General features: G+C 35.6%; 1 protein-coding gene across 1 annotated transcript in view; it reads left to right on the top strand.

Annotated features, from left to right (window-relative positions):
- The window catches only part of sgcz (sarcoglycan zeta), a 390,798-nt gene that overhangs the window by 247,364 nt on the left and 118,269 nt on the right, over positions 1–25,165 (top strand). Inside the window, exon 3 of the mRNA XM_018095591.2 lies at positions 3,065–3,129. The gene's annotated coding sequence lies outside the window, so the exon portion shown is untranslated. The remainder of the gene's footprint in view (positions 1–3,064; positions 3,130–25,165) is intronic.

The raw sequence follows: 25,165 nt of genomic DNA, 5'->3' as shown, positions 1-25,165 counted from the left end.
ATATATATATTTATTTCCTGGCAGCAATCCTGTGGGGATTGAAACACATTGATATGGGTACTGGATAAATATTTGTGATCTATTTTTGTGGGTCTGATGCTGTGAGTGCTTTCTATGGATATAGCTATATATATTAAAATTAAATGTTTTGTTTTTATTTGCTTATTTTTGATTGCATTCTTGTTTTTTATTTGTACTTTAACAGATACACACAATTATTATGATTCTACTTCACATATTTTTAACTGGTATTATTGCTTTAATATTTAGTCTTTAGTGAGATTTATTCAATGTTAAACATAAAAAGTATGAAATAAAAGTTATGGTTTTTTTTTGCTTGAGGGTATATGGCTTTTGCGGAACACTAACTCTAGTCTTGTAGCACTGGGACCTTGATTTTAATTCTGAGCAAGGGAATTGTGGTGTTCACATGATGTTCTTCTGTACTTACACTTTTTATCAAAAACCATACAAGTATATTATTTGACTCCTGGTCAGACTAAACATAGTGTGTGAGTGCACTGTAAATTCCATTTGGGCAGGGATGGATGTGTTATGATGAACAAGTAGCTGTGGCTATATAAAATATAATATTGTATAAAGTCTATCTGTTATCACAGAAACTAGACTCTTATCTGCACTCTTGCATTACCTATATAGCTATCATATCAGTAAAATATGTGTTTATGAGTTTATTAAGCCCTTGCTGTTTATTTCCTTTGATCAGTTGCACTTCATCACCTGACACATAATGATTATGGCATATTGTTTCAATTCCTGGAAAAAAGTCCCATAGCTGTCTTGTCTGAAGTCTGAAAATTTCTTGAAATACCTTATTGATTATTTATCATTTTATAAATCAATTCAAGGCGTACTATAACTGCTGTAAATGAAGAAAGACTGAGAAAATCAACATTTGGGGGGTGATTCTATTTTGATTTTCTTTTATTATTCAAGTTTTTCTTTGCACTAAAAAAACTTGTATTTGAATTATGGTAACTCAAATGTTTGGTATATACAGTATTAAGTGCAAAAAACCCCAAAACTGGAATGTAAAAAATGCCATCTAAAAGCTTGAAAGTTTCTATAGAAGTCAAGGGGAATTGTGCTAGGCTAAGTCAAGCCATATTTTTAATTCAAGATATTTGAGTGTGTAAACTCTAAAATTCGAGGTATTCAAGTTTTTTTGTTCGAACAAGTTTTCATCATTAATAAATAAGCAACTCAATATGCGAGTTTACTCAATTTAGAAAGACAAACTCAAATTTGCAAACTGATAAATATACTGATAAATAAGCCCATTTGTAATAGGTTTAAAGAATCTTTAAATCTATGACAATAAATATATCTATAACTTCCATCTTAATGTCCCAGTATAATAATGTAAATACATGTTTTAAACAGCTACTAAAAACAGACGTCTTCTAATTATTATAGATTTAGTTTTTCTTTCTTTGTGTCTATGATATTTTCTTTTTTACTTCAAACATTTCAACATTATTGAGTTTAACCAAATTATTCTATTCATTAGTGACATTGCAGAGTTGTTAAATATTTTTGGTGCTTTCGAAAGTTTGGATCAAACATTATTGGCAGATTCCAGCTGTCCATTTGCTCTAATAGTCGGTAGTCTTGCTGTTCTGATGCACAAAATGTATGCTGAAATAAAGCTAGAGTTAAAGTATACTTCACTAGGTCCCCTTTAAATAGGGACACTAATGAGGTACAAAGCTGTGCCAGAACCTATATAGCCCCATAAATGTTTTCCCTTCCAGCTTTACCCCTAGAAATACTTCTGAGATGGTTTGTTCAGATTTCAGCACAGCTTCCCACAATATTTTGTCCATACGTTTACATATTAAGATGGAATACGGGTAAATAAATGAAGTGGATGCTATAAAGTTGCACTCAAAGAATTACTAAAGTGTTTGTGTTGTGCCCTGTTCTCAAGAAATGGCAGTGTTTGGTATAAATCTGGCTTTTTTTGAAAAGAAAATAACTTACTATTTAAAGAGGAAAGAACAGAAAATCAAGATAAATATGATGAAGAATATATGAAAGAGAAAGAATGAGACATCATACCTGGCTTAAATAAAAAGTAAGCAGAATTAAGAGACAGTTCTTGGAACCTTAGCATCACAAGAAAACAATACAGTAAAGCTGGTGACTGTGTAATTTTTTTTATTTCTGCATATTTAACACATAGTTATAAATGCTCAATACTAAATATATATTCAGCTTGGAAATTCTTAATAAAGAAATATTAGACAAATTAATATGACCTAAATTGATACCAAATCGTATGGAATTGGTCCATAGTAGTCCTGGGAATATTAAAAATGAATTTTAATCGTTCAAAAAAGTGAACTTAATAATACTAATTAGATTCTGCCGCATGGAATATATTTATAGCTCACTGCTTCATGGCATCTTGTTAACTACCCTTAGTTAATTTACACGTTGAAAACAATTCAGTATTCACTAAAAATTCATTAAAGGTCATAATAATACAGTACTATAAAAAGTAGACTTTGCCTTTGCATGTATGCAGGAAACATGCATGCTACTTAATATATCTGAGCATTTCAGTGGCTCAGTTTACCTTTTAGATATGTTTTATACGAATACTGGAGTATTGAGCAAGTAGAAATCAAATTCCTTATAGAAGAGATAGAGAACAGTTTTAACCAGCTGGAAAAAGTAGGGTACTGATTGTTTCCCGTAGACTCCTCCCTGTCTCAGTTAATTCTGCATATTTTAAAGCCCAAACTTGTCTCATTTATTCAATTTCTCTATTATTCTTCTACAACTTAGTTTCCTTTCTTCTTCTTTAAATAATAATGTATTTTCTTTTCCAGGGCACCGCAAAGAGCCATCTGCACACCATGACAAGGAACCAGTAAAGATGAAAATTGGGAATGTAAAAACATTTCCTTCCCTACCAATCTCATTAGATAAGTATATGTAAATATATTAAATCAGATTTCACATTTTTGATGTAAGATTGTAAACATTTCTTAAATGAGCAATTAATAGCTTTTTTCAAATGTGTTTCTTTTTATAGAAAAAGAGTTGCCCCTTGATTGGACCAACTCAGCAAGAAAGAATGCAGTGGCTTTGTTTCACAAAGTAAGTATAGCATTTTGATTGCTCTTGTACAGATAACTAATTTCTTGGCTCATTTATTAATACTTTAATGCAGTGATCCCCAACCAGTGACTCGGGGGCAACATGTTGCTCACTAACCCCTTGGATGTTGATCCCAGTGGGCTCAAAGCAGGTATTTATTTTTGAATTCCTGGCTTAGAGGCACGTTTTGGTTGTATAATGCCAAACAGGGCCTTCTGTAGACTGCCAGAGCACATAGGGGCTATTAAATAGCCAATTATTGCTCTATGGCATTTGAATGTGGCTCACAAGTATAAAAGGTTGGGGTTCCCTGCTTTAAGGGGTCATTTATGGCTTACTACACAGCATTTTAACGCTATTATATAATTACTATTCTTGTAACAGTGTTTGTCATTTTAAAGGCTTGCCTTACCTATAGACTATTTTTTCATTGCTTGAACTTGACTTACATGAAGAATCTGTTGGAAAGGGCATCACCAGAAGTAATTTGTTCCCTATCTGGTAAGGGAATAGATTGATTGAGGGAGCCTGGGCAATGTGTTAGGCAAAGTCTTTTTATAATCATAAAATAAATTAAATGTTATATCAAAAGTTTTTTGTTGAAATGAAACTGATGTTTATAAACCCAAATAAAAACACTGTATACTTTTTAAAAGAATTGGGTAACAATGGAACGTCCTTAAAAAATGAAGATAGTATTTAGATTTTTAATTTGTGGGCTGAAAAATATCTTATCACTCACTTAATTTTCCTTGAGTGCCTTTCCATCCAAGAAGACAAACTGTTGTTTCTTCCACACTAAATATGCATAATGTATGTAAAAAGCATTATTATTATTATTATTTAGTAACCGTAGCTGTCATTAATCCTTTTCCTCTGACAATAAATGCCTGTAGTCAGGGAGTTAACTGTAGATTTTTCATTTATGCATTCCATTGTAATTTATGTCAAGCATTGCCTACAAATAACGATGCAATTGGCAAGCTAAGGGTTAATAAATTAAATCCAAGTAATGTTAAACATAAGTATAGTCAGAGTAAGATTATATAATATTTAAACAAAAACTGAACTGATTTAACTTTTTTGATACTTAAGGGACAGATTTATAAAAATTAGGGTTGTTTTTATGGGGGAGATTAATAAATCTCTAAAGTTCGAGTTTTGAAAACTTGTATTAAAATTTGCAATTTTTGACACAAAAACCTTGAATTTCAAATTGGAAATTAGTTAAATTTGTCCTTTATTCTCTTGAGTTACTCAATTTTGGTTCCCTTATGATCAGCTAAATGTTAAATCCATTTACATAATTAGCTCTGGAGGAAGGAAAGGGAGAGCTAAAAATACTGTAGCATATTTTAATAAAAAACAAAATGACTAAAAAATACAGTACCTGTGACAAGCAGACACTGGCAATAAAGGCAACCCACAGAAAACACAACTAAAACTGCATGGCAAGCAGTGAGAGAAATAGAAGTAAAAACTTTGCAAATTCTGCTTTAGTGAAGGTTCTGAAATAAAGAGAAATAAAAATAAGTGCTGGTAGAGCATTCAGATTCCATATTACTGGCATTTATAAGACATATTTTATCATTTCAGCGATGGAGCATGCCAGTGGGTATATACGTAACTAAAGCATATTGCATGACATAATTATAAAGCTGCTACTGTGTACATTGAAAAATAACTAAAACATTTGTATTATTAAATGGAAATAACTCATTTGCATTCATTCAACACTATTGGACACTATCAACTCTATCAGTGTTTAATAAATAATCCTCGTCGTGCAAAGAAAATGTTCCTGGTTTCTAAATTTTGAGCTAATTGCAGATAAAACAAAACTAAAACTTGCCCAGATTAGTTCTGCATCCTGTTACTGCCAAAGGAATTGAATGTTAATAACTCTGGAGACCACAGCATTCAATAATGTCTAGTCGGAACAGTTGCACAATTATTATTAAGTAAAATGAAAGGAAGCTTGAAATGTGAAAAGGAAAAAGCCATTTCATATGTATTATGGGTATTATTGTGACGTGTAGCATCAAACTTAGACAAAGTTACTCAAACTAAAGTACAGTCTTGCATGAATAAATTATCAGGAGCTATATGTTTAGTGATTATGAAACATGTCAAATTACAGCAAATTTACAATGTACACTTCATTAGGTGATATATAGAGTCGTGATTGTTGACATTTGACAGTAGGGCACATTCCATAGAGCCCTAGTGTATGTAAACACTTTGGGATTTCTAACCTAGGGCAGTCTTTTTTATGTCTTTAGCAAGCTTGCATAAAGTATGACCAATCCAGTGCCATTTCTTTCATTTGATCTGCTATTTTATAGATTGTTGATTTGCCCCCCACTATAGATATTCATTACTTGTAAATTTAGACCAAGGCAATGATTTACAAAACCTGAAGTTGATATCTTGTTGATTTTTTTTAAACTTGATACCCTCCTCAGCACCTTTTGTCACTACACTGCCCAGGTATACAAAGAAGTTTACTCTCTCCATTTTCCTCTTGGCCACCTCAGAAGTGGTATTAATAGTAACATTCTGCTTCTTCTCTTTGGTCTTTATAGCATTTATCCTTAGCCCTAAACGTTTTTTCTTCTCTCTCCAACTTAGAAGGCTCATTGTTCATATGCCCAAACTTTTGTACTGATAAACAGATGTCATCTGCATGGTTTAAATCTTAAAACCTGTCTTTCAAGCCCCACTGTAATCCACTCTTTCTTCCTTTCTCTACTCTGTTCAGTATAGGGTTGCTGAATGGATACACCTTGTGAAACTTTAGGGTTTATGGTAATCCGTTTACTTAGCTTTCCCTAATCTAGGACTTGGCATTCAAAAGCCCCCATAACTTTCTTTGATGGTTTGAATTTTTTTTCATTCATAATCTTTTCCAAGATAATACAGTCAATTAATTGTGTCTACACAGCTGTGGTGCTAATTTCTTCCATTTCCTTTTCAATATCAATCCTAAAACATGCATGTTAGCATACAGCTTTTATCCCTTAATTTATCTGTATCAAAACCTCTGTTCAATGGCCACATTTTCCTATTGCTTGCCACAATCTTTTTATGAGCTAACAGCAAACAATGGTTGCTACTAATGTCTACTTATGAATACTCTAAACTTTCAGGTCAAAGAAATGTGATCTGCTTGATTCTTAGCTACATGCCTATGAGATTTTGTAACATTGTTTTTGGGAACAGGGTGCCTCTTATCACTAAATCAAGGCTGGCATAGAATATTGTGAACATGTCTCAATTCTCTCCCTTAGGCTATAAGTCCTAATAATGTGTCCAAGACCCTCTTTTTCTGTACTGGTCTTTGTGTTTCGGTTGGTGCACAGTAACGGACATTTTGAATATATAATAAAAAAGAGAGGGCCAAGCAATTCAATTATTCAAGATTGTGCCCCTTTAATTGTCATCATAGGCTACCTAAAAACGCTCTTTGGATTGAAAATTTGGAGGTAATTGCAGAGTGCAGTACTGGGACAGGCAAGGCAGACCCCCTACTTACCATCTGCAATAGCGCTGGAGCTGGAGGCATTGAGTAGTTTGTGGGAACTTAGATAGATGATTGACATAAATTTTAATACATATCCATAAAATATGAGAGAAAGTAAAGGTCTATGCATGCAATGTATTCTGTATATGTGTTGTATTGGATATGTGCAAAACTCATAGCCACAAGGATGTGGTTCCCAAAAGCTCATGTTAATGAGGATGGCATTTCAGGATCAATCATTTTTGGAACTCAACTTGAACAATTTATGATATGTAGGTCACAGAATAAACACTGTAGATTTGTAACAGAATAACATTACAAAAGGTGTTTTCAATTTAGCAGAAAATTTAATTGTGGAAACAATGTTAATTCAGCAAAAGCAGACTGCCATGGTAAATGTTCTGCTGGATTTCAAAAGAAGATACAGCAAACAGTGTGAGACCACAGATCTCTTTCATGCTATTTAAAATTCATCACCCAGAGTAAAAGATTTTATCAAGAGTAACAAATGCAGCCAATGCCTGTGCGCGAAACATTGCTTTCATGTAATTGCTTAGTCACCTACTCCTTGACCCAATGTCTTTAAATAAAAGAGAAACGGAACAGCTGGAAATTATGGGTTATTAGCGTTGTTGCAGATGTATTTTGTGCAAATATTCTTTGAATTTGACTGCCCTTTTTATGGTTTGCTGGCATTTAAGATTTTTTTTTTCTGAGCCATTGCAGAGCATTCTGGGATTTTAATGGATAAAAGAAAAACCTCAGTGGAGTGACTGCATGTGTGCAAGGGTGAGAAAGTTACTCCTCTTACTGGGATAGAAACATCTTTATTGTCATACTCATCATTATGGTTGCCACTTGCTAAGCGGGGGAAAAGTTTCCGAAGGTGCGGGTCTGTGATATCAGGGGTGGGTCAATGATGCAATTGGGGGCGGGGTCAGAGGTAAGTGAGGCCACATTGAACCAAATTTCATGAGTTTGGAAGCCTAGAGGGGGAGCAGGTGCATTTGGGAGAGGGGATCTGAGTTGGGCCAGAGGCGGATTACTAGTGGTTACTAGTATACCAGCTGTGGTCTTGGCTGGTATTTTACCAGCTAGGCCAGTAAAATACTGGGTGAGTGGCAACCTTACTCATTATCATTGTATTAAATTAAAAATCAAATATGCCAATCTTGTGTCCAATGGGAACGATAATATACTTCCACTCAATCCGGTGACAAGCTACGTTTGAATTGCATGGGGCATCAATTCCCTGGATTGCTCCCATATATTGGCTTGTATTCTTGTGTAATGATATTTTAGGTCAGCATAGCAATCCATGTAATTACCCATGTTACACAATATCTGAGAAATGTTTTTGTGACAAGCCATTGTCAGTACAGATGTAATTTAAACAAAAATACATTTTGGTGTGCTGTGCTGTACTGTAGAGACTGGTATTTTCAGACAAATTGCTTTTTTTATTTTTTATTCTACTAACACAAACAGCAGGTACTGATTTGAATGAAAGAGTAAAAGGTGAATGGGTGAGAATCTAAATGTGCTATTTTTGAGCAGCAGTAAAAATACATTTATTTTCAGGGAAATATTCCATACTGCTATTCAGTAAAAGAGTGTTTACTGGCAGTTAGAAGATTTTTGGGGAGTTATGTAATAAAACATACTGAGGCTCATTTATAAACACTGGGCAGATTTGCACCTGAGCAGTAACCCATAGAAACCTATAAGTAATTAGATTTTTCCAACCAGATACAGGTTAAACACTGAACGTAATCATCTGATTAGGGCCCATTCATTAAACAACGAATTTTGGGTGGTTAAAATCCCGATTGGAAAAAAATTCGGAGTAACCATGATAATTTCTGATGTGCGAAAATGTCACGAGAAAATTCTTTTCTCGGTCATACAAAAATATTGTGGTTATGTTCCAAAAGTCACGACATTTTCGGAACGTTCGTAAACAGCGCGAAAACCTTTCTGGCTTTGAAACCTTCAATTAATGATTTTGGAAGCCTTCCATAGGACTCAATGGCACTCTACAGCTCCAACCTGGCCAAAAGATAGTCACGATACCAAAGCTTGAATGAATTCCAAAATGGTCGTAGTCGTTGTGAAAAATACCACTTTTTCGTGGAGGTTAACAAAAACCACGAAAAAGTTGTGAAATTTTAATTAAATTATCATGGACATTATGAAAAGTTTTATAAATTAGAAAAAATGTGATTTTTTTCTCAAAAAAAATTAATAAATAGTGGTTTAATGAATGGGCCCCTTAGTGTCTTTTATTACATATGGGGATTTATCCTTAGTTAAACAATTTCAATGTTATTAAATGTCTAAACCTGACATATTTATGCTACAAGAAGCTACTGAATCAGCACTGTGTAGGTGTTTCCATCATATTTTCTACTTGTATGGTGAATTCATATCTTAATGCATTCCACAACTTTCCTTTCAAAAACTGCAATTCAGTCAAATTTTATCACCAATGAGTTCAGCTCTTTCCTGAACTCTCTACTTTGATTTTTTTAAAGTCTTCCTTTCATTTACAGCTTTTTTGCCCCCTAACCCTGATTGATTTTTATTTAAATGGGGAATAATAAAAAGTGTGCATACTGTGCAGTAAATGATGGGTACTGTATATCTCCCCTGCTATCCCCAGCAATGCTCCATGAATAAAACAGAGCTCCCCTGTTTTTCTTGATTACCTAATTCTCTCGCTAAGCCACACCGCTAAAGAATGTGGCTCACATTGTAGCAGAGAGAAAACTGGGTCATTGTTGGATTGTCGTAAGCTGATAGACATAGGTAGGAGGGCTAGTCTTTATTTATTCAGCTGTTTGGCATAGATAAGAAAAAAACAAAGTAATGACTGCCAGCACGTGCACTTGCTTCTGAATGGAGAAGCCTTCTGCATATTTAATGACTGCCTGGGCTGCAGTCCTACAGTTTGGAATATCTCCTTTTCCAGAGCACCAAAGAGCATCTACAATAAATAAAGCACAACATAAATATACAGTTAACATAACTCTTATAATCACACAATCAGCTAAGAAGTGTTCAGTAGTATTATATCATACATAGGGGCATAGCTATGGCCATGCTATATGGATTGGCCATTTTACTATCTCCCCTCATACAGGATCATTATTTGTTTATATTAATGTTATTTGTTATGTAAGGAAAATATAATAGTGTGGCACACAATGGTAGACTGTTAATTAACTGCATGTGATGAAGATTAGGTTGCAGTTATCAGTTCAACATTCGTAGGGGCAGATTTATCAAAATTCAGATTTGTGTAGTTTGACTGACAAGGTAAAAAAAGCACAAAAGTTTCCTTATTTATTAAAAACATGGACACAACAAACATGGACACTGAAATGCATTAAAAAAATGTGAATACCCTGAATTGTGAACTTAGCATGAAAAGCACCATCCAAAAATAGGAAAAAATCAAATACAGTACCATGAAGTGAAAGGACCCCCAAAAGACTGCCTAGGACAGCTCCCATTGGCTTCTACATGACCTTGACAGGTTTTAGATGGAGTATTTTTACATTTGCATTTTTTGAGGTTTTGATGCATAATATATGAACAACACTGGTGATTTTTAGTGCAACAAAAACACAAATCTCGGAGGGAAAAAGATACAAGTTTAGGTAAATCTGCCCTGTAGAGTTAAGTTTGTAGATCACTTTTATGTATTTTGAACAAGAAAACACTGAAGCTAACTAACATTCTAATACATTCTGTGAAACCACTTCCGAGCCTAAATCATGAATTTGCCCTCTAAGCCAGATAAAAAGAGCTTAACAATCTCCCAGCTCAAAGCTATGAGATTCCCCTTTGTGTAAATCAGCTGCTGTGAGCAAAAATAACAGTGTACACTAGGGCATTAGAGATTGCTCAGCTTCTTAATGAGAAAAAGAGCTTCTCGGAGATAGAACACTGATATCAGCATTATCAGCATTACAAGAAGGGCTGAAAGGGACTTTATTTAAGAACATAGTCATTTTTTAAATACATGATTCACAATTAAAAAGCTACCATTTTATGTAGGAATATATACCTGCACAGTATAACAACATAGTCGCTGACATTTTATGAAGCTCACAGAATTCTGAGTTGAAATATCCTTTATCGTTTTACAGCAATGGGCACATTACTTGTAATTATACACCATGTATAAAAAAAGTGGTCTAAATGTGACACCTTTAATGGCCAACCATATAGAAATATTATAAAGCAAGCCTTCTGGACTTTAATGACTGTTCTTTAGGCTGACATTATTAAAATGTGTTATCACACATGCAAATGCAGTTAAATGAGCATGCTAAATCCCCCGTTTACTGATTAAAGCAAGCTTGACGTGAACGTTTTCCCTGTAATTATGCAATTTTCATTAATGCAAATGGGGATCGAACACATTGTCTTTATCTCTTTTCATTTGGGTGTTAAAGGTTAGTCATAGTGACAGTAGGAGAAGTGAGCTGCTGCGCTACTCTGAAAGAATTAACAATAAATAAGGAGCCCATATGAAAGGGAGGTTTGTTAGTCCTCCACAAGAAGAAGGAAGAGAGGGGAATCTGGGTGTTTCACATGGGAAGCTGAAATACAAAACTGATTGAAAGGAACATCCCAGTTGAAATAAAATGAACTGGAGAATGAAGTAACATTGAAGCGCCGCACTGATAAAGGATTCCAACAGTATCGCCATTGTTATTGGCAGGTGATGCAGAATAGTTTAGGCAGAACATTTACAAGCTAATTAAATTGATAAAAGAAGCAGCGCAGCAACGTATGTGTTATGTCAACTCTTGAAAAACACTGACTGACAAATGCAGAATGTTAGAGGAATTCTGTCATTAGCTGCTGAAAACACTTGCTGAAAATACCGCCATACGCCTTCTATCTGTGCCTGCACCCAAATGAATGAGATATGCTCGGGTGCAGGCACATGTATCTGACATCCGCATAAAAACATGAGAGAATACAAATTCCCCCCTTTTTTATGTAGTGAGGTAAAAAACAATACCAAAAAAGTCCTCAGCGCTAGCAAATGATAAAGTGTCCAGTCTTTACTTGAATCGTGTAACAAAATTAGATGTGTAAAAGTTTTCTTTACTGCAGCTCCGTCTTAAAACAACCCCTTTGACTGGGTTCCGAAGTAAACTCAACGAAATAAACAGATCCGGAGCGCATAGAATGGGGGAAAAAAGAAAAACTACACGTTACTACACTATTATTGTTTTTCTTTTTTCCCCCATTCTATGCGCTCCGGATCTGTTTATTTCGTTGAGTTCCCCCCTTTTTTATGGCTATTTCGGCTACATGTGCCTGCCCCCGAGTGTATCTCATTCACGTTTTTCCGTTTGCTGAAAAAATATGCCATACACCTGGTGTGGCATCAGCCTTAATTTCACAGCCCTTTGTGCTGCTTCATAGAGGATTCTGGGAGGGATATACTTCTTTTTGCTTCAATATTGTTTAATATACTCACACATATATAGTATAATACATAGTATATATATATATATATATATATATATATATATATATATATATATATATATACACACACATTGGACATGAGGAAAAAATATTATGCTGAATAAAACATACTAATCGCTTTTTCACCAACCCCTTGGATGTTGCTCTCAGTGCCCCCAAACCAGGTAGTTATTTTTGAATTCCTGACTTGGGGGCAAGTTTTATTTGAATAAAAACAAGATTTACTACCAAATAAAGCCCCCTGTAAGCTGATAGTGTGCATAGAGGCTGCCTAATAGCCAATCTTAGCCCTTATTTGGCTCCTCCATGAACTTTTTTTTGGTGCTTGTGTTGCTCCCAAAGTCTTTTTACATTTGACTGTGGCTCACGAGTAAGAAAGGTTGGGGATCCCTGCCTTAGGGGGTATAATCTTTTAAATAACTTGGTAGGCAGTCCCCCTCCTGCCCCTACCCATCCCATTAATTTGCATATCATTCAGACAAACAACTTAGTGAGTGGCAGGATGCATAGGCTGCAATAGGGCCCTGCTTTTATTGCTGACCCTATGGCTGGAGGTAAGGGCACTCACTGAAACTGTCATCTGCTCTTGGGCCACATTTTTAACTGGGTGTGAGAAGCAGAGTGCAGCATTCCAAAGTGCTTGTTAGATGAGCACTAATGGGCACTCTCTTTCAAGTACTGTAGCACTTGTGCTCTGGGGAAAAGTAAATGATTCCCAGAAACATTAGGAGAACACACACTTCATTTAAAAAGAGGGACACTCATTTTCAAAAAAGTAAAATTGGAAATAAAAAACATTTTTTAGCATTTACATGAGCTGGAAATCATGAAATGATATATATTCAATAAACAAAACACAAACTTGAAAAAGAATGTCTGGATAGTGGCAATATAGACTAAAAGCAATACGCATGAAAAAAAAAGTATTTCTGTAGTAAATTTGACATCAAACATGAGCAAATGTCATGAGACAGGAGTAGCTGGTGCGGGGAATTGTCAGTATACTTACTAAAATCTTTCATCTTCATCAAAGAGGTTTGAAGCGATGGGCAGCAATGATTCAGTCAAAGGCACAAGAAAGGTTTAAATGTGATGACAAAGAAATTAAGAAACATGTTCATCATAGTGTGTCAATAGTAAATGTCAGCAGACTACAAAAGGAAAATAGCTACAACATAACAAGATAACTGAAAAGGCTAAAGGCGATTAAAACTGCAGAAGAAAAGCACAAATGGAAAATGAAATACCATAGGTGAAAGCAGAAAACATTCATGGCATTGGCCTTTGCATGAACTGTAGTGACGGTGGTTGCCAGTTTTCCTCTATTGTATAGATCCTGAGTTGGACTTTGCAAAAAATCAGCCTGCAGAATATGCTTTCATTTTAACACCCACACTAGTATATTTCTTTTATGTTGCTAGAACTGGGTTTGGCTGTAATATAAAAATATAATTATATTAATAAAGTATTTAAGCAAACTGGATTTATTGTGGCTTTATTGGCTATTGTTGTACTGACTGTAAAGCAGGGTTGGCATCATACGGAGAAAATTGTACATACCTCAGCTGTGGTCCTGCTTGTGGCTGTAATGAAGTCTCTGTAGAAATCTAATTGTATTGACTTAGCAGGAATGCAAAATTCTAATTGACAACATAAAACCAAGTAAATTGCTGTATCAGAGCAGACATGCTGACTTAAGCCTAGTTGACACTGATGTCAAAACTATTATTTGTGGCTTAAAAGAAATGCTGATTTCTTCTGAATTATTAAATAGAAGATAAAATGTAATCCAAATAAATAAATCTAGATAACTAGATCATTTGTAAACGGAAAATGATCAACAGCTCTCTGTGTGAATTTCTACCTGTAGAATTACAGAAATGCTTTAGTATGTTACTCCTGGAGGAGCCCTTACTTAAAGGAAAAATATATCCCCTAAACAATGTACTGTACATCTCAATGAAAATATATAACATAAAACAGCTTAATCTAAATAAAACCCAGCTTCATCTAAATAAACCTTTTTCATAAAAATATACTTTTGTAGTAGTATGTGCTATAGGGTAATCCTAAATAGAAAATTGCCATTTTATTACTAAGGGCCACCCCCTGGGATCATAAGATTCACATTGCACACAAACAAACCAAGGCCCCATCAGCCAATTAATGGGAGTTCTGCATGTTTCGCCTACTACTTCCTGTTACAGTTAGAGATGCATTATTTCCTGTCAGGTGATCTCTGATCTCTGGGAGCACACATCCCATCACTGAATGGTGGTTTTATGGAAAAAAATGTATATGCAACTTTTTTGTATTGTTACACAAAGGCCAGCATCAAAAATCCAAAAACCTCTAAATATTTGAAGCAAAGGAAGATCTTCCAGTTGTAAGGAGGGACATCTGCCATTGACTACATGATCTTGACAAGTTTTTTTTGGATTTGGCATTGTCACAGTTTTGTCGCCATGTTAAATGTCAGTGATAGTTTTGTCAACTTGCCTGGATGTTGATAAAAATTCCAACATATTGATCAGTACATTGGGATCTCAGGGAAAAAATATGATTGTGAGCAGTGCAGACCTCCTAGAGAATATGGGGCCAAAGGAATATCAGTAATCATGGTAACACCAGTAAATAATGAAATGATGGGTGTACTAGACAAAAAGCATCAAAAAAGATAAAGCAGATGTGTAGATTATGTAAACATAAACCAAATGAAATAAAAAAAAACTTATAAGTAAACATACAACTGAATAAAATATTGTATAAACTATTTGTAAATACTTAATGGTGGCCAAGTAGTGAGGGGCTGATAAGGTTGGTCAAACTAAAGATGCATGGTCATTTGAGTGTTATGTAAACCACAGAGGAAAGGTAATATTTTGAAATGAGAACCAAATAAAGTAGTGTAAATAATGTTGCTAAATGCTAAAGATAAGCCGGTTGATCAAATATCAGTCAATATGAAGCTTATACTCCACAGCGTTAAAGGTAGTAACCACAGTAGCGTTATGTGTGAAAGAAGCGCTGTTTGTTAGAGGAGACACGACCAGTGTAGCATAACAAGCACTGTTCTATCAAAACTCTTTTGTATGAAGTACTTTCCAAGAACACTCTGCAAGAAACAACACACAGCAAAAGACTTGATCAAAAAGAACCAACATTTCTGTCACCCTTGTAACCTACATGCTAAGCAGGGAGGAAAAATACTGAACATTTGTCAAAGATTCTTTGGTTGCCTTGATAACAAGGAAATGACAAATTTACAATAGTAGTAAATTTCCTAGACCGGTGATCCCCAACCAGTGGAGCGGGACAACATGTTGCTCCCCAACACCTTAGATGTTGCTCTCAGTGTCCCCAAACCAGGTATTTTTGAATTCCTGACTTGGGGGCAAGTTTTGGTTGAATAAAAACAAGATTTATTACCAAATAAAGCCTCCTGTAAGCTGATAGTGTGCATAGAGGCTGCCTAATAGCCAATCTTAGCCCTTATTTGGCACCTCCATGAACTTTTATGATGCTTGTGTTGCTCTCCATGTCTTTTTACATTTGACTGGGGCTCACGAGTAAGAAAGGTTGGAGACCTCTGACCTAGACAGACAGAAGTTCAAGTTTGCAAACGGATGTACCTAAGGCCAGCCCATCATGTACATGTATACTGCATTTAATATAGGCAGCACTGTATTCATGGGGCAAGGCAGGTAGCAAAATGAAAAACAGATGGCACATGGGAAAACACATGGTATGGTCTGTTTGTACTTTGCATCTTGCCCTGTGGGTGGTAAATGACCCCTAATGAGAGTGAACATGGATGCCATCAATAGCCACAGTAACCAAGAAGTGTAAATCAATTTCAGGGCAACAGCAATGTAAACAAATATTGCCTTCAGTATAATAAGTGTAAAAAACTTCAACTTCAAGATGGGTAAAAGAGAGACAGTTTAAGCTTCAAAATTATAAATTAAATGTCCCATCTATTGTACAAAGACGCAAAGGACAACAACGTTGAATGCGAAAAAGCAATCCCATTAAAGAAGCAGTGGGCTAAAGTGTACAGTGTATTTGTTAATGGTCATTGCCAATGGTATCAATTAGGGGTGATCACTAATGATCATAGTGCTAAATCTTGTTTCAGTCAGATATCAGCACCACTAAATTTCTAAATTGTTTCATATTCGTTTTGTTTACAGGATCCTAAAAAAAAACTATACAAAACATTTATTAATGCTACTGGTTACTGGAATACATTGATAGCGAAAGGACTGGACTTAGAGAAGATGATTTATGTTCAAGAAGCATAAAATGTTAAGTTCTTATGCCGGATTTTCCTATCTCCTTTTGCAGATGTCTTGGCACATGCTACTTGCCTTACAGAACCTAAGGAATCCAGCCTGGGCTTTTGCTATATATGGCCCTGTAGGGAAGACAGAGAATCAATGCTAAAACTAGAAAGAAAATATTTCTCAATCCCTGAGACAGCGCAGCTTTAAAAATTAAAAAGTAAACCATCTATGCCATTACTGACAATAAAACTATACCTGAAAATAATGTGGTGGCTATAAGAGGTATATGTGTCCATACAAGCTCCCATGTGCCTGCCAGGCCTGTCCTGATAAGGACAATTATATGTTTGGATGCAAGTAGTGATGGGCGAAATGTTTCGGCAGGCATGGATTCGTGGCGAATTTCCACGTTTCACCATTGGCGGATTGTTTCATGAAATGGATGAAAACATTTGCTGCGGAAAAATTCGCCGCACGTCCAAAAATTGTTGACAAAATAATAGCCACGCAACAAAATAATAGCCGTGGCTGACAAAATAATAGCCGCGGGTGACAAAAAAATAGCTGCACAACGAAAGAATAGCTGCGCGTGACAAAAGAATAGCCGCGTGATGAAAGAATAGCCGCGGGTGGCAAAAGAATAGTCGCGGGTGACAATTTTTTTTTGACATGCAACATTTTCGCCGTTTCGTGAATTTTCCACCATTTCGCAAATTTTTCGGCAAAGCGAAACGGGACAGATTCGCTCATTACTAGATGCAAGTGAACCCTGAAAGTATTGCCAGCCTGGGCTTGATGATAATTCCAGGGTTGCTCCTAGGTGGAGACTTTATAATTCCCATTAAAGAAGCATGGAGCTAATCATACAGGGTACATGGGTAATTTTAAATGGTCATTGCCAAATGGCATCAATTAAATGTAATGTTGTTACATAGCTGTTGTTATAGCTACTGAACTATTAGCCTGTATCTGTGCTATAATCCCACCTATTATCCCATTAATAATGCCTTTCAATTTTGGTTTTAAGGCAATCCTGCCATTAATCTTGTTTCAGTCAATTATAACACTGTAACACACTAACTATAACACACTAATGGATGCTGTAGGATGCTTTAAGTGTTGGTGTACAATAGTGTTATTCACTGTAGCTTTAAGGTAATGGAGGAGTTTTTTTATACTACATTTAATCAAGTTAGTATATATATATATGCTGTATACCTCTTTACACATGGTTAGGGGCAAATTTGGAAAAGCCAGAGAGTCATTTTCAAAGAGATATTCACATGTTTCATGTGACGGGCCTCGGAAACAGATATAATAGCAAGAAAAATATTGGTAATTTAAGTGACCATGTCAGAGTTGTAATGGGCACCCCAAAACCATTTTTGTCTGGAAATAACTCAGGGGTTCATACATACTTTCTTCTCTCAAATCCAGTGTTATCTTGCATAAATGACGTACAGTATACATTTTTTTTAGAAGCGGTCCCTTAGAGAAACCATTTCTAGAAATGGAATTCATTACTTGAGAGCTTATATTCATTTGAATGTTAAAAGTAGGATTATCATAGCTACGGTAGCACTGATATAACACACTATTGTGCTGAAACACCTGCCGGCTGACGCACTAACATTATTCCATTTGACAAGGTGCTACAGCCTACAGCAATGCGAGGAAACATCTTCCTTCTGGCATGTATTCCATGTGCAAAGAATAAACTTAGCAAGTACAATGCATTCATTTTTAGCATTAGCAAATAAATTCAGTCTAAATGTGCGTAAAATATGGTAAATTATGGAAAAAAAATGGGCATAGCATGACACACACTGTGTTACCCTCCAAATCTAACCACATCTCCCATGATTAGTGCATTAGGGTAACAGAACAGGCTCCAGTTGTTCCCCCATGATGTGCTACTTGATAAAACTGACCACTGCAAAGAGGGAAAAATATGGAACTGTGGATATTTCCTGATGGGTATCATAATCACTGGTTGCCACTAGTGATGAGTGAATTTGTCCCGTTTCATTTCGCTGAAAAATTCGGGAAACAACAGGAAAATTCACAAAACGGTCACGTGTGTCTTTATTTTCCGCACCCATTTTGATATGGTCACGTCTATATTGATGCAATCTTGCCCCTTTTGGATGCTCACACGTCCATTTTTATGTGACCACAACGCAACAATTCGCCAATGGTGTAATGTGGAGATTCGCTGCTAATCCATCACTGGTTGCCACAATATGAAATGTTGATTCAATAGTTCAGTGAAGCCTAAAAGTCCTATCATTTTGTGATAAAAATAAAATTCCCTTTAAAGCTTCAGCCTGGATGACAACAGAGTGTCAGTCAATATAAATTTTAGTATCATTGTTTATGTTTTGCTCTATGGGAACTGTGTTGCTAGGTAATACACCATCCTACTTACAGACATCATGGTTGGCAGGTAGAGGGTTAAGCATCACCTGGATTCCCATAAATTATTTATTTTTCTATTAATAAGCTGTTCTGTATGAAAGGTTGTCTAATACTGTGCTATTAACTATAGTGATTGGTTGAAGGGGGTTATAAAGGATGCCTTCTAAAAATAACAGTTTGGGCACTGCTGTCAAGCATCATGGAAAATGTTGCCTTTTTATATGACTCATATATAAAAAAAACATAATGCCTGTATCTCTATTTACTTCAGGATATTGGAAGATGCATTATCATTATTGTTTGAGATTAACTGAAAAGTTAACAGCATCAGGTTATTCACTCTCAAAATGAAAAGATTCCAATCTCATGTTTCCGCACAGATCCTTCTCGGAAAATATTGGCACATTGAAATAAATTATCTTACAGCAAAAACAGAATATATCTGATTGCTATCCAACCTCAATCTATGGATTAAGTACAGCTGCCAGCTTCTAGCGGGGCTATAACTTAACAGCAGCAGGCTACAGGTTAGACACCCCTGCTTGGGGCGATTAATATGAATGGCATAAATGTTGAGTGTTGCACATAGACAACTTTGATCAATTTATTACATTAAATTACTTAATTACTAATGCAATTGCAAGGTAAAAAGCATAAAAATCAATGTAAATCACTGTGTTTTTTTACAATGCATTATTTTTTTGCCAGTTGTTAGGCACCTACTAGAAATCAATGCAGTTTGGAGCAATTTACCAATATGGAAGTTTAGCTGTATCTGCGCTGCTAAATCACACAACTGAATTAACCTTCTGCCAGTGTCTGTGGGGAGTCTGCATTGTGTCATTTCCAACAAAATGATTCTTGCAGCTCTAGAAATAGGATTAAGGAGGAGGATTAGCAAATTTTTATTTATTTATTTTTTTGCCTAATACAGATTTGTGCCAAAATTTGCAATTTTTGCTAGATTTTTCTCATGCATTTTGTGGTGCCAGATTAAAATTGTGTTTTTTTCCCCACCAATGTATAGCAAAAAAACCCCATTCCCATTGACCCCAATGCAAGAAGGCCTTTGCCTCGCATGCATTTGATGCAAGAAAAAAATTAAAGAAAAAATATGACTCCAATGCATTTTGTGCAAGAAAAACTATGGCAAAAAAAACCTAATTTGGAAAATTTCACCATTTTATAATATTTTCCATGGTTTTACAAATTTTTTGGTGGGGCAAAACATGGCACTTTTTCACTCATCACTAATTGGAGCAATTAAAGGACAAGGAAAGGCAAAGTCACTTGGGGATGCCAAAATGTTAGGCACCCCAAAGTGACTTTAATCGCTTACCTTGTACCCCAGGCTGGTGCCCCTGTTAGGAGAAAACAGCACAGCACAGCAGAGCGCTTCCACCTTGTGAAACAGCTTTCATAAAGTGTACTTGATAATGGGCAAAAACATACATGTGTTCCAAATGGCAAGTCATTACAATTGCGTCATTGGCGTATTGTCCAAAAAAGTCATGGTCATGTAAAAATTGGGCGCGGTCACAAAAAAAATGGACTTGTCAAAATTGGGTGCGGGTGACAATAAAAGTGGCGCGACAAATGTGTATGGCAAATTTTTTGCCTTTTCGCTAATTTTCTTGTCGTAGAGCTAATTTTATGGCAAAGCGAAACGGGACAGATTCGCTCATCACTAATTACAGTGCTTTTGTAACAACTAGACAATAGGGCTCATGTATGTCAGTAAATGCAGTGTGCAAAGTGCAGCTTCAAATGCAATTGTCATGTTTTTCCCCCCACAATGCATCATTGCAGTCACAAAGGGGCAATTGCATCTGATTTGGCAAAATTACCATAACTGCATGTGTATTTCATCACAAATCAGCTGCCATTATGCATTATTTCTGGTGTGCAGTAAAGTTGTGCAACCTATTGGCAAAACTGAACTGTGGTGACTGACACAGAGTGGTGAGAGAACTATAGAGTGACTGCCTGGTCAGGAAGTGGCGTAGCTTCCCCTGTGTCAATAGGCAGCACTCAGTTCAGAATGAAACGCTGGAAGGACTGAGTGGAACTATATATATGAAAGTGCAAGGAGCGTACTTTAATACCTTGAATGAAAGTGGTTTTACACATAACTGATTGTGAAGAAATTGCAGGGGCCACAATTGAGTTTGTAGATGTAAATGCCTCAATGCCTCTTTTTTTTTTTTTTTAATTTGACAATTTTTATTGTTTTATCATCACAAACAAACAACAACATGATATAAAAGAAGCCTATGACAAGGTTATCGTTATGATAAGTATCTTAAGGCTAAACATCTATATATAAACCATAACTTATGCTCTTTGCAGAGCACGCTTGGGAGAAAGGAGGAGGAGGGGAGAGAAAGAGAGCAAAGCAAGAATGTAGAAGAAAGAAAGGAAGAGAAGAGAAAAAAAAGAGAAAAAAAAAAAGAAAAAAAAAAAAAGAACAGAGTAAATATATAGTAACCCATCTAATGCCTCAATGCCTTTTAATTAATGGTAACTCATTTAACATAAATAGAAGCAGATAGAAAAAAAAATAATTATCATTTTCTAAAGCTAAAGATTTGCTAAAGATGTATTTAATCTTTAAAGTGTTAGATTCTTTGAATTTTTTTTGCCTTCCTCTGGATCAACTAGTAGTAGGCAGGTTATATATAGGCATTATGGTTGAACGTGATGGACGTATGTCTTTTTTCAACCCAACTTACTATGTTACTATGAATTATGCTATAATTATTTTTAAAACCCCCTTATCAAGAAACTGATTGTATGCATGAACAGGGCATGTATGGATAAATTGATGTGATTTCAAAAGAAAAAAAGAACTTTCACTATCAGAAAACGTGCATATAAGCCATGCCTTTTAGATTCAACTTTTCAGCAAGATGGTTGTTTTATGTCATTGGGAATAGCAAATGTAGTAGCATATCACAAACACTGAGCACTGAAAAGGAGAGCACAGAAACAATAGTTTCAAATCAATAGTAGGAAAAATAATGAAAGCACTGTTTATCCTATTTTTCATAGATGATTGTGTTAAAGAAAGCAAATGTTTTAGTTCTGTAACTGGGTGAGGGCAGAACCACATTTAAATGCAACCAATTAATTCAAAATTGGATGATCATCTGCTGGAAAGCACTAATCCTGCATACCAATGTAAGAAAGTGGAATAAAACAGCACTTCGATTTACAATCTTCATTAGACTTACAAGCACAGAAAAAAATCTTCAGCCATTCGAACTTGATGTGTCCTCTATAAGTAAGAAAAAATTACTACAGAGAAGCTTTGGTGAAGTAGATCAGTGATCCCCAACCAGTGGCTCGGGGCAACATGTTGCTCACCAACCCCTTGGATGTTGCTCTCAGTTCTCCCAAACCAGGTACTTAATTTTGAATTCCTTGACTTGGGGGCAAGTTTTGGTTGAATAAAAACAAGATTTACTACCAAATAAAGCCCCTGTAAGCTGATAGTGTGCATAGAGGCTGCCTAATAGCCAATCTTAGCCCTTAATTGTCACCTCCATGAACTTTTATGATGCTTTTGTTGCTCCCCAACTCATTTTACATTTTACTGTGGCTCACAAATAAGAAAGGCTGGGGACCCCTGGACTAGAGAGATTTGCAGGCCTTGCCCCTTATTTTTAGGTGGTATCTGGTTACTCTACTGCATAGCAAGCAACATGGAAATATCTTCTGTTTTACAGCATTTGCTGTAATTTGGTGAATTAGGCTGTGAGGGTGCAGTAGCGACGACTTGCCCCAGCAGGCTAACATAACATGTAAAGTTATGGTTATGTTTGTATGTTAATAAATCTGGGAACTTATACCTCTAACATGGTGCTATGTGTCTTAAGGTGGCCATACACTGTAAGATCCACTCGTTTGGTGGGCATAGGCACCGTCGCTTAATGGTACCACATCAATAAGTGAGAGAAATCAAACCTGCCCAATCAAGATCTGGTCGATTTCAGGCCAGATGTCAGTTGGGGATGCCCATCGTTGGTCTATTCATCTAAAGAATGAATATCAGCCGCAGAAATTGGCCCCTGTATGGTAACCTTTAATTCGGATGGTTCCTCCCATCTCAGAGCAAACTCAAATTTCATAGGCTTTTTTTGTAGATTGTTTGATTGTTTCCTATTACTAGTTTAGTTGAATACCTCCAAAATCTTTTCAGTTCATTAATATCTTTTTTATAATTGGCCACCCAAAACTGTATGCAAGGTGCATAAGCATACTACCAAGTATCTGTAATGAAGCCAAAATAAACTGTACTTCCTTCAGTCAATACTTTTTATTTTATACAAGAAAATGTTTTATTAGTTTTAGCAGGCACTGATAGACATTGCTTAGAGTTGCAAAGTCTGTTATCCACAATAACCCCACATTCTTTTCAATTAAGGAAGCCCCCGACACAATTCCATTCAATGTATAACTAGTATTAATATAATTTTTGTCCATATGCAGGGGTGGCTATATGGGGTTAGTAGAAATATGCAAAACACAATTATAATTTTCCTTCATAAAGCTAAAACACATATATTAATGTTCTTGCTGCCAAACCAGAGAAATAAGTTCTAAAATTCCTAAGAGAACAGAGACAATAGAATCTTCTAGGGAAATGTATAACTGAAATATATTGCATAATTAAGTGATGTTGTAAGAAGATGGTGCACTTATTTAAAATAGTCCTTGTTCAATTATGAACCTGATAAAGAACAAAGAAAACATCAGAAGAATCAGAATCACACTCGATGGGAATATAGAGAATAATATAAAAGTTATATTGCTTTAGTATTTCAAGCACCATCCCAAAACTTTATTCATCAAATAAAAGAACATACTAAGACATTATAATAAAGGATAAATCCTGCAAAATTACTAGCCAATAACTATGATGCCATGGCACCCACACATGATCCCTTCCACAGAAAGAAGGTACATAGGGGGGGCCTATTTATTATGCTGTGTATAATGAAACTCACTGAAAAAATAGTGTAAAAGGCTGTGTAAAATAAATGGCAAATTTCACCCTCCAAACATTATTTTATGTAGGCTCCGGCAGAAGAAAAACACGTAATAAAACAACACTGTTTTTTACATTGCAAAGGCACTGTGTGGCAAATTTTGTTACGATTTTTTTACACAGCATAATAAATAGGCTCCTTATTACACTGCAGTATTTACTCTGCTTTCTTTCTCTCTGCACTCCACTTTATTTTATCTACAATTCACGGGGGCACAAAGCTGGGGTGCGCTCATTTGAGCTGTGCTCTGTACCTTTAATCAGTTTGCATCTACAAAGGCAGTATTACTTATTGCAACCTCAGCATTTGTAATTAAGCCCAATTCCAGAAGCATGGATTGCTGTTTAACCTCACACACCTTCCAGATTATTTGCATCCATTATTATCTTGCACAAATGACATATCATTCATGTAAGTTGCAACATTACTAAAATATAATAATCACAGAAATGATGTTCCAAATGCACACACCCTCACAGTTGCATTTTTCAAGAAATACAAGAAAAAGTGGCCTTTTGCTTGACCTTTCCTTGAGCACTATAATGAGATCCGATGAGTATGAACTATTGCAGGGAGTACAAGAAGGATATTAAAAACATATTTTGTGTCGTACTGGGTTCTGGTTATGAACCAGAACCTTTTGAAGAGTCCCCTTATTAAAAAAAAAAAAAAAAAAAAAAAAAAAGAAACACTAAAGTAATGATTTGGTTTAGGTAAGAAAAATAAAGAGAAAGATAATGTTTTGTTTTTGTCCATAAAACTCTCAAAGGTTTTTTTTTGTTTGTTTGTTTTACATTTTCTAAACATATATTCAGTTTCTTAGCTCAGTCTCATTCTGTTGCTTCACGCCAGATATTAAATCATGTATGACACCTAGAGGCAGTTAAAATGGCAATGATGTAATAAAAAGAAAGCTTTATTATTCAGGCCACACATCTGCTAAATTACTCTCGTGATAGATCTTATAGCGTTCATGCATTTTTCAGAGTGTCTTTTCTAATATTCACCTATTCTTTATAGAGGCAAATGCTACCATCTCCTTATTGCTTGGCCTTCCACGTTCATAGTTATCTGAAAATAAATATCTTTTTATTCGTACTGAAACTCAACAGCATTTTGAGAAACACAGAGACCCAAGATACATATCTGTAATATGCATTCATAGCCCGAAACGAATGGAAACCCATAGTGTGTCTTCCTCATGAGAGCTTACAAGGCAGAGCACTAAAAACAACACATCAGTG

Source organism: Xenopus tropicalis, chromosome 1 (assembly GCF_000004195.4).
Source record: "Xenopus tropicalis strain Nigerian chromosome 1, UCB_Xtro_10.0, whole genome shotgun sequence".
In the NCBI taxonomy this organism is placed as follows: domain Eukaryota; kingdom Metazoa; phylum Chordata; class Amphibia; order Anura; family Pipidae; genus Xenopus; species Xenopus tropicalis.
Note: the sequence above shows the minus strand (reverse complement) of the source record. Positions and strands in the feature narration are given on the sequence as shown.